At 35.1% G+C, this 12,190-nt stretch overlaps 1 protein-coding gene across 11 annotated transcripts in view; it reads right to left on the reverse strand.

Moving 5' to 3' along the window:
- The window catches only part of LOC149532050 (SPX domain-containing membrane protein At4g22990-like), a 115,535-nt gene that overhangs the window by 67,962 nt on the left and 35,383 nt on the right, over positions 1–12,190 (reverse strand). The gene's annotated exons all lie outside the window — the stretch shown is intronic.

The following is a 12,190-nucleotide window of genomic DNA, read 5'->3' on the forward strand; positions in this document are numbered from 1 at the left end:
AGCAAGTGTCTTAGCCCACCACTTAGGCCGGAGAGGAGAATGACCAACAGTAGTACTAGGAGATGCTTGATCAGCAGGATCCTGATCAGAAGAATCTGGATCAAACTCAAGTGAAGCATCTTCAAAACGAGGTGATCCTGCAAGAGAAGCCAGAGGTGGCTGTACAGGTATCACTGGTAGGACTGGAGCTGTAGGAGCTACTGGAGCCCTCCCATCAGGTGGACCTAATGGAAGCCGAACTCCCAAATCATGAACCTGCATAGGCTGGTCTGCTGGATCAGGAACAGGAGAAACAGGCATGAATGGTCCTCGCTGCTCATCAAAGACTACATCGCGGCTGTATATGAGATGAAATGTCTCAACATCAATAAGGCGGTAGGCTTTGTGAAGACTGCTATATCCAGCAAGCATCAGTTTCTGACTCTTGGCATCCAACTTGGTGCGTGAAGCATCAGGGATCCAAACAAAAGCAAGAGAGCCAAAAACCTTCAGGTGACTAATTCTGGGCTTGCGACGTGACCAGGCCTCTTCCGGAGTTTTACCTTTGACCGCCACTGTGGGTGACCGGTTCAACAGATAAACTGCAGTGTTAACTGCTTCTGCCCAAAAACGCTTCGGAACATGTCTGTGTTCGAGCATGGAACGAGCCATCTTGGTGATTGTCCTGTTCCGACGTTCAACTACATTGTTTTGTTGTGGCGTGTGGGGTGTGGTGAACTGGCGTTGGATGCCATGTGTATCCAAGAAGCTGGAGAAAACATTAGAACAAAATTCCCCCCCATTGTCTGATCTAAGAGTAATAATAGATTTCCCAGACTCTTTTTCAACTAAGGGTTTAAACTTCTGAAATACAATAAATGCATCAGATTTCTTTTTAAGGAAATACACCCACATTTTTCTACTGAAATCATCTACAAACAACAGAAAATACCTGTACCCAAGAACAGAAGGAGTGGCCATAGGGCCGCAAATATCAGCATGAACAAGCTGAAGTACTTGAGAAGCTCGCCAAGAATCGCCACTGGGGAAAGGTGTGCAATGTTGCTTCCCAGCCTGACATGCGTCACAAACTCCAAGGTGTTGGGTTTGAATCTCTGGCAAACCAAGAACAAGCTCATCCCGAGCAAGTTGTGAGAGATAATGCACATTTAAGTGCCCATATCGCTGATGCCAAAGTGTGCTGATGGAAGATCGCCGAGCAGCCATAGCTAAGTCCTGAGAATCACCAAAATCAGTAAGTCTGAAAAGACCATGATCCTCAAGACCAACTGCAATAGTAGACTTAGTCGCCCGATCAGTGATGGTGCACTGATGTGAACTGAAGGTGACTGCCAAGTGTGGAGAATGTCGCAGCAACTGACTGACCGAGAGTAGATTTAGTTCCATCCCTAGAACGTAGTACACATCAAGGAATATGAGCTTCCTCCCAACAGACTAAATTTGAATGTTGCCTTTACCAACAACCGTGTACTCTTCTCCACCACCAAAGATAATAGAATCTGAATAAGGCTGGTAGTCAATAAACCAATCTCTACGGTGAGTGAAATGTCGAGAGGCACCTGAATCAATGTACCAAGTAGATGACTGTACATGATCTGCGGGTCTTTTAGCCATGAAGGCGTAAAAGGCAGATTCCGCCTGCTCAGTGTGCTCTGCACTGTTCGCTTTGAGTTGCGAACCTGATTGCTTAGACTGGGCAGCTAAGCGTTTCCGACATGCAACCTTCATGTGACCATACTTGTGGCAATAGTTGCATTGAATGTTCTTCTTTTTGGTACCATCGGATGCTGGAGCAGAAGACTTCTGCTGAAATGGTTGCTGAAACTTGCCCTTATCCTTCTGAAAGGATTTCGCAGCAAAGGCTAGCTCAGTGGAGGTGGAACTGGAGCTGCTACTGAACTGTTGTTTCCACCGATCTTGCTGAAGTAGCAGGGTGCAGAGATCAGTGAACTTTAGATCAACACCAGTAGATGTGATGTTGAGAGTCTCGATAAAATGCTCATAGGAATTTGGTAAACTCCGAAGAGTGATTACCACAATATCCTCTTCCTCCATCTTGCGACCGATGGCAAGTAACTGATCACGGATTTCCTGAATCCGATTCAGGTGTGCCTGGAGCGAGGTGCGCTCATCCATGACAATAGAAAACAGAGTGTTTTTTAGAAAGAAGGCTCTGCTCTTGTCGGAAGTCTCATGAAGACCTTTTAGATGTGTCCAGATTTCGGCCACTGTCTTGCCGGATGGAATCTGAGAAAGCTGGTCATCAGCTACGGAGAGTTTGAGAAGCATTACTGCCTCTCGATTGTTCAGATCCCATGTATCTTGATCAGGACCCGGAGAAGTCGGACGCTGCTTAACACCCAGAACAAGTTGATCGATGTTTCGATATTCGAAGATTGCGATGATGCGTTGCTTCCAGGTTCCATAATTGCGACCATTGAATTTGGAATTATGCTCGAGCAGAATATTTTTCAGAGATGCCATGGCACGTTTTTCAATGAAAAACTGTGAAAATCTGTAAAGGCACGTTCTTCGAGGCAAAAATACGGAAGACCCAAAAGAATCAGAGAATGACCCAAAAGAGAGCTTGAAAAACCCAGAAGGAATCTGCTGTCGTTTTTTGAATCCGCTGGCTCGAAAATCGAGTCACAAAAATCGAGGCACCCAGAAAAAACGGACAACCCAGTTGAGCTCTCGAAAAACCCACCAAGAATCTGCAAAAAAAAAAAAAATTCGACCCCAAAAATTAGGATTTCGAAAAAAAAGGCCCTAGCTGAAAAAAGCTTGAAAAAACTTCAGATTTCTTGATGAAAAAATGGTCGAATCTACTTCCCAGAGCACGATGACAGACTGAGATGGCTAAGAGCATGAAGATTTGATACAGAAACATGCAGATTTTCACCCCAAAAACGCGAGTCTCCAAAAAATGGCCACGATTTCCACGCGATTTACAGACTCGTAATTCGGAAATTTCTCCAAGCAGAAAAACCCTAGGTGGGTTTTGGAGAAATTAGCTGAAATAATTTTGGAAAAATTTAAACAAATAATTTCAAGAAGAAATTATAAATTTTTCCGAAAAAATTTAAGTATTTAGCTCTAATACCATATTACAAGGTAATTGGTAAATACTTGCTTATTAATAACAGAGACCGAAAGGTCAATTTATACAAAAGGAAGAGACGATGTTTCCTTAGGAAACGATTGTAAAGAATAGAAACATTCTATTCCAGAGAAAGCAAAAAACGAAAGCAAACTAAAGCTAAAGATATTTACAAGATAACCATTAACTAATAATAGACGTCTTATCTATTATTGTAATAATACTTTGGCATTTTAATTATTTGCATCCTTAATCAATGAATTGTTTTATTTTTATTTTTGATAGGTAAAGGGCTGAAGCCTAGATTATTTATTGTTTTATGTGTTGAGAATAATTATTATTATGTGTTAAGCTTGAGTTGATTTGAACCCAAGACCTCTTAGATAAGAGGCTCACAATTTACCGTTGTGTTGTAGGCTCTTGCCTAATTGATGAATAAAATTTGAAAGTGCAAAATTCTTAATTTGCATTTCAATAATCTATTTTCAAGCATTATTATTTAAATTTCATATATCATCACAAATTCCAAAAAGTATAAATTTTAAAAACTCGTAAAAGAACACAAAAGTTCTCAGAAGTTCAGAATATAGAGCCAGAATTAAAGCTAGAATCCATAGCTGTTATTACATCCAATAAGGTCATGAAGTGACTTCACCTTATTGGAGAAATCAACAAACTAGGGAGGATGTCTCACCTCCAAAACAAGCTTAATTCCTTCATAGGAATCAAAAACACAAAAATAGATGAACTCCACAATGATGCTTATGAACAATCAAGCATGCTAGGCCTTAAGCCTCCATGAGACGATCCCAAAGGTGGGCACCCAAATTCAAATTATACAACCAAATCCTAATTTGAATTAAAGAGATGCACAAGGACGTCCCTTTAATTCAATCCCTTGATGAGACAATGAATTCATAGGGGAACCATAAGTTGAGTGCTGAAATGAAATAGGTACAACCTAAAGAGAGGACATGACATTAGTTTTAAAGAGCTTAATAAGTTAACCACTATATGGTTGTGTGCATAGTTTTTGATCTGAACTTCTTAAGCACACATGGTGACTTCCTATATAGCATATGGTTTATTGCCTTTCTTTGTCAATATAAGATTATTTAACTACATTCTTATAAAATTACGGATATCATGTATACACTAAAAAATAGCATAGAAAATAAAATATATATTATTATACTTTATAATATAGTATATACATCAAATTATTGTTTATATATAAGTGTGTGTGTATAATTGTATATTATATACATATATAGATCTATGTATATGTGTTAAATTGTAGCTTCTATCGGATTGAACTGTCTTAGAGTTAATCCTTTCTATGGTTATTGTTAATCATTAATTATACTTACTCTAATATATATATATATATATATATATATATTGTATGCTATATATATTATATATTATATATTGTATGCCATATATTATATAATATATTTCTATATAATGTAGATATGTTATAATTAATAATGTTTTAATTAATGATTAATTAACATATATAACCATAGAGACATGTCTCTTCACAAGACATGCCTCTTGAAGATATATTTATATATCTTGGAAATCTGCAATTGAAACACATAGAATTACAACAATGTTATTACATTTGCAGAGATCCTAAATCTAACATGGTATCAGAGCCAACTCCAAATGTAAAATAAAAGAATGATAATACATGCACTCATTACGAAAGAATAAAGTATTGAACAAAGAGACAAAAGAAGTTGTAGCACCCTTTCAAAGATCCAAGAATCTAGCGGCCCCTTCTCAACATATGATAACAGGCATCATAGAAGTATTTGATACAAATGATAGTCGAACTATTATATCAGAGAACAAATGGACAAAGGAGAACATATTCACGTGGTTTGACATCAACAACCATCAATCCTCACACAATCGAATGCATGAATGTTACTGACTATTCTCAAGAAACTTTAATATTATAGTCATATTCCTGCATGCCAGTGATCTATAATTGCAATTTAAAAATATTACAAAAAATAAAACAGATATTTGATGGGCATCGAACCCCAGTTTAGAAGACATCGCAAATGAACATAGAAATTAAATACATGGAATCCATCTGGTTCATACGTGAAGTAGAGTAAGCTTGCAGTTGCTTTGGGGACATATCTCATATTGGTCATAATAAATATCAGGCCCATTTCTTCAGATTATACCTAAGATGGAGCCACCATACGAATCAAATAAAACATGGAAGATAGAAACAGCATGTCTTATGTGAAACCTGACAAGAATATAAGTTGATCAGTACAATCAATAAAAGATTGTAAAGAAAACGCTTGAATTGTGACTTGAAGAGATTGCGGATGGATGTTCTGCTGATAGAGAACTTAGCGCAGAAGTAAGGAGAGTCTATGCTATGAGAAAATGGGAAGCTATTGAATGTTCCACACACAATTAATTTCCTCTTCAAGCGTTCAATACTGCAAATTAGAAATTACGATCAGGAATGTTGGATATGGAGAAAATTATAAAAGAAAAGAAATGATATGCCGAAATTTGGTAAGTAGATGTTGAGGGAGAAATGTATAAAATGTGACCAAAACACAGGAACAATGAACTATTATATGATGTGATCCAAAATGCCCAAAGGTCAGAAATTTGAAATTCATGAAGGTGCCGAGCATATTAATTCTCGGCATGACTTGCACTTGTAGCAGATGGAACAAGTTCGAATGGATTTCCACGAGATTCCCTTTGCTCCAAATTAATCTCCATGGAAAGCTCCAGCCATGGCTACCACCAAGATCCCACTCTCTTCCATGCTCAATTCGATAATACGAAAGATATTAACAAGACCAAATAGACAAAAATGCAACATAGATTGAAGGCATCATGCAGGCGGCTTAAAATATCTAAAGTTATATTTAAGTGAATATACTTGACATAGGGTAAGTAGATGTATAAAACATCACAAACTTTAACGTTAATGCTCATGAAAAGTCATCAAACACATCAATAGAAGTGTAAGTATCCGTAAGTTATTATTAAGGTTATTTTCATATTATTATGAAATGTATTATTATGAAGTCTATTATTTTGGGATTTTATAGTTGAAAGCATATATTATTACAATAATAGATAAGACGTCTATTATTAGTTAATGGTTATCTTGTAAATATCTTTAGCTTTAGTTTGCTTTCGTTTTTTGCTTTCTCTGGAATAGAATGTTTCTATTCTTTATGATCGTTTCCTAAGGAAACATCGTCTCTTCCTTTTGTATAAATTGACCTTTCGGTCTCTGTTATTAATAAGCAAGTATTTACCAATTACCTCGTAATATGGTATCAAAGCTAAATACTTAAATTTTTTTGGAAAAATTTATAATTTCTTCCTGAAATTATTTGTTTAAATTTTTCCAAAATTATTTCAGCTAATTTCTCCAAAACCCACCTAGGGTTTTTCTGCTTGGAGAAATTCCCGAATTACGGGTCTGCAAATCGCGTGGAAATGCACAATTTGGCTGGAAGGTCCATCAGATGGACGTAAAGAGTGCTTTCCTGAATGGTGATCTCCATGAAGAGGTCTACATGACGCAGCCTCCTGGTTTCAAGGTTGCTGGTAAAGACCATCAGGTTCTCAGATTGGTAAAAGCTCTCTATGGTTTGAAGCAGGCCCCTCGGGCATGGTACATCAAAATTGATACGTACCTTAGTGATCAAGGCTTCAAGAGGAGTTCTTCAGACTCAAATCTGTACATCAAGACTACTGACAGTGACATCATCCTTCTGGTTATCTATGTGGATGATCTGATCATCACTGGCAGTTCGGCATCTTTGATTCAGGGAATCAAACAACACTTATGCCAGTCTTTTGATATGACTGACCTTGGGCTCATGCATTATTGCTTAGGTGTTGAAGTTTGGCAACAGTCTTCTGGTATATTCAACTCTCAGTCCAAATATGCCAGAGCCTTGTTAGACAAATTCTGAATGCAGGATTGCAAACCTACATCTACACCTATGGAGAAAGGTCTCAAGTTATCAGCCAAGTCTGATTCTCCTTCCGTTGATGATACTACGTATAGGCAACTAGTAGGCAGCCTCATCTACCTATCTGCTACTAGGCCTGATATCAGCTTCGCAGTCAGCTATATTTCACGCTTTATAACAGCTCCTAAGGCTGATCATTGGATGGCAGCAAAGCGTGTGCTTCGTTATGTGAAGGGCACTTTTGATTATGGACTTCTGTATTCTCGGAGTTCTAATCCTAAACTCAGTGGATTCACAGATTCAGATTGGGCAGGCTCTGTTGATGATAAAAAGTCAACATCTGGATATGTGTTCAGTTTGGGATCCGGTGCAGTCACATGGACCAGCAAGAAGCAGCAGGCAGTTTCTCTCTCTTCTACAGAGGCTGAATATAGAGGGACTGTTAAGGCAGGATGTGAAGCTGTCTAGCTTCGTCGGATGCTTGGGGATATGCAGATGTCACCAGCAGGACCGACTACTCTGTTTGTTGATAACGAAGGTGTTATCAAGTTAGCACGGAATCCAGTCTTCCATGAACGAACCAAGCATGTGGATGTTCATTGTCATTACATACGACAGCTAGTTGAAGACGGGACTATAGATCTGCAGTATGTTCCTACCTCAGATCAGACTGCAGACATTCTCACCAAGCCTCTTGGTCCTGATAAGTTTGTCAAATTCAGAGGACAGCTTGGTGTGTTAGATAGATTAACCATTAAAGGAGGGTATTACAATAATAGATAAGACGTCTATTATTAGTTAATGGTTATCTTGTAAATATCTTTAGCTTTAGTTTGCTTTCGTTTTTTGCTTTCTCTGGAATAGAATGTTTCTATTCTTTATGATCGTTTCCTAAGGAAACATCGTCTCTTCCTTTTGTATAAATTGACCTTTCGGTCTCTGTTATTAATAAGCAAGTATTTACCAATTACCTCGTAATATATATAACGTAGATGAGATATTAAAAGATGGAATATATGCATATTATAAATATGTCTAAAATATATATTTAAGTTAGATATTTATTTATCTATATTGGAATGATCTTATATTATATTGAAGAATTATTTTTTAGTATTATATTAATCTCTCTCTTATTTTTATACTATAAGAGTTATTTTGCCCTGATCTTTTCCTTTGAGAATGTTCTTACAGGAAAAGCAAGATAGATATCACATTAAGAGGGAGCTTGACATTTCATTTAAGGCTCTTGTAAAGCAAGGAGAAATTGTGAAGGGGAGCAATGTGATAGAACATAGTAAATGAGCTTCATTAAGTTCTGAAAGAATTGGTCATCACACATGCTACAAAAGCAAGATAGATATCACATTAAGAGGGAGCTTGACATTTCATTTAAGGCTCTTGTAAAGCAAGGAGAAATTGTGAAGGGGAGCAATGTGATAGAACATAGTAAATGAGCTTCATTAAGTCCTGAAAGAATTGGTCATCACACATGCTACAAAATATGGTGAAGGGTCTTCTTCTAAAATACCCACGTATGGAGAAATATAATTAGTTCCATTTACGTCTTCGTGGATGGAGAAAGGTAAAATCAGGTATTGTTATACTTGTTTGGTATATATCATCATATCTAATTTAATTTAATTTAGAAACATAGCATTATCGTATTCCTTTATGAATATATATGATGAAGAATTATATATATGTAATTACTTAAAGGGACATATAATTGTTATTAGAATAATAACATTAATTTTGATTATTATCATTACGATCATTCATTTTAATTTGTATAGTATGGTGAGATAATATAAACCTAAATATGTGATCTCTAGTAATAGATATATATGTCTTTTGATTTCATATTTATTTTGATAAGGAAATATGTATATATGGAAATAAAGAAAATATATGAAAGTGAATCAAGTATTGTCTCTAAGATATTATCCCTTAATTACAAGAGAAAATTATTTTCGATTATTATATACTGAGAAATATCTTTCTTACCTATATCTCTATACATATAAGCTATGTCCCTTGATCTTTTTTTTTTCCTTCAAGAATGTTATTTTAGGAAAGAAAAAAGGGAGGCTGATATTTCAGGCAACCTTGAAAGAGAGGGAGTAGATAGATGATATGATTTAGTAAATCTTCGGTGATCTCGATCTTATTGATTCAGAGGGAGTAAATCGTGTTATGATAGAATCTTCAATGATCGATAGATTGTAACAATCAATAAGACTGTAATTTCATGCAACTATGTGATTTAATGGGTCTACCCTTGTGGACAGGTTTGTGTTCACTTATACTACTAAGCTTAAGGTTTGGAGCGTCTATGGATGAAAAGATCAAGTTGTAAATTAGAAAGAAGTATTCAAATTTGATGTGATGTGAAAGTTCCAAAGACCCTGATGATCAAGTTGGATAAAGTGAGGATCTTGAAACAAATATCCCTGATGATTGAGATTATGAATATCCTTCTTTATTAAGAGAGAGTTTTACACTTCTTCTAAAGGCAATGTTGGAGTTTGGAAGATTTATAATCAGAGGGGGTCTAGAAATACATGGATGCGACTTCGTGATTTTAATGGGCCACACCTTGTGAACATCACTAGAAAATGAAAAGATCCTTAAATAACTTGCATAATCATACTCTAGGTACCGAGTACGTAAAATTGCTCAATGATATAAAAGTTGGAATTTCACATTGTGGGGGGTAAACTTAATAAATAATGTTCAAATTCCCACTTGAAACCATCTTTAGAGAGGAGATTTAATGATTTGACATTTATGGATTGTCATAGAAAGATAAGTAATTCTTACTCTTGAGTATTACAATTATCTACTTACTATAGTCTCTTTCTCAGTTATAAACTTATATGTACTATAAGAGTTAAATTGCATTGATCTTTTCCTTCATATCTAAAGATGTTCTTGCAGAAAAAAGAAGTTGGGACGTTTGCCACCAAGATTATTGTGTAGGCTCTGGAAGTGAACATCCTTTATGATTAAGATTACGAAGAAGAAATCTGACATTGCTTTAGATCAAGACGGAGCAAATAAGAACATGATTCTATCAAATTTTTATTCAGAGGGAGTAGATCATATCACTTCAGAGGTAAACTTGACATGATTAATGATTATTGTTTCTTATGCACTTATTGACTAACATCATATGGTTGATGATTATATGCATACAGTGATAAATCTACTCTTGTAGAAAATGCTCCATGTCATGTGACCTTGTGATACTGGTGCATTTATCACAAGGATGAGTTATATTAGTACAGATGAGCAAAGTGCTGATATTTTTACCAAGCCTCTTGCAAAGTTGAAATTGTGTACTTCAGAGGTAAAATTGATATGACTTTGTTGTAAATGCATTTATTAAAATTTATATTCATGAATATAAAATTATTTTTTCTTGCAAGCTTGTATTGTGAAAAGTGACGACTTTTCTTGTGAAAGGTAACGACCTTTCGTGTGTTTTGATCCTATTATAAAGTGACGACTTTATTTTAGTTGATTTGTTTTCAAACAATGGTTGAATTTGGTGTTATCTTTCAGGCCGGATTTTGCCAGACACATTGATAACCTTCATGGGTCTTTTGGGCGATAGCCAGACACCATGAAAACCCATTGTTTTGAAAGTTTGGGTTATCTTTGTTCTTTGGGCCGGATCTTGCCGGACACATTGATAACCTTCATGGGTCTTTTGGGCGATGACCGGACACCATGAAAATCCATTATGTTTTTCTTTCTCTCTCTTAGTTTAAAACATAATGATGATTACACCTTATTGTGTAAGTTAAACTTATTTCAATTTCCTTTTGCTTAAGAGGGAGTATTGAGGATTCAAGCCTTTTAGTGTGTTGAAGTAAATTCCATATGTTAATTTTACATATGTGTGTTGATGAATTCATATTGTTATGCCATTTTAGGGATATCATAGTGAGATGATATCTCCTTATACTCAAGAACATAGTATGTTATATATCAATCTTTCCAAATAGAGAGGGAGTGTTGAGATAGCTTCGAATGTATCTAAGTCATAGCTATGGTAGAAAACAATTGATATACATATCATTGTTAGAATTAGATATTGTTGGCATGTTTGTTCTGACACATTTCGTGAAGCAATGCCTACTATAAAAAGATCTCACCTATGATATAGACTTCTTATTGAGACTTATATTATCAAAGGATAATGTATCTAGTGTGATATATATATATTAAGGTCTTTAATATGACATTCTAAGATTATTGTGATAATGTATTCTATTACAATCCTCCTGAGCTAAGAGGGAGTGTTAAATTGTAGCTTCTGTCAGATTGAACTATCTTAGAGTTAATCCTTTCTATGGTTATTGTTAATCATTAACTATACATACTCTAATAGATCTAAATCTATATATATATATATATATATATATATATATATATATATATATATATATATATATATATATATATATATATATATATATATATATATATATTGTATGCTATATATATTATATATAATATATTGTATGCTATATATTATATATTATATATTTCTATATAATATAGATATGTTATAGTTAATAATGTTTTAATTAATGATTAATTAACATATATAACCATAGAGACATGTCTCTTCACAAGACATGCCTCTTGAAGATATATTTATATATTTTGGAAATCTGCAATTGAAACACATAGAATTACAACAATGTTATTACATTTGCAGAGATCCTAAATCTAACATTATGTGTGTGTGTGTGTGTACATATATATACATATATATACATAGACACATTTTAGAGGTTAGGTACAAGAAACATATATATAGATACATATACACATATGTATATGTATATGTATCTATATATGTTTCTTGTACGCAACCTCTAAAATGTGTCATTTCTCATCATGCTGCCATTGTGATTGCAAATTTTATTTCTCATTTCTGGTAACACAGGGAACAAAGATTTGGCATATGGGTAGTCACTTCACTGAATAATAAAACCTTGACCTTTTGAAAATTGAAGATGTTCTTTGTCCCATTAAAATGTAGGAGCAAGGAATTTTTCCAATCAATTGTGGATGTAGGTAATTTTCCATTTTG

Source organism: Cupressus sempervirens, chromosome 11, assembly GCF_028749045.1.
Source record: "Cupressus sempervirens isolate cs-2001-9-10 chromosome 11, ASM2874904v1, whole genome shotgun sequence".
In the NCBI taxonomy this organism is placed as follows: Eukaryota; Viridiplantae; Streptophyta; class Pinopsida; order Cupressales; family Cupressaceae; genus Cupressus; species Cupressus sempervirens.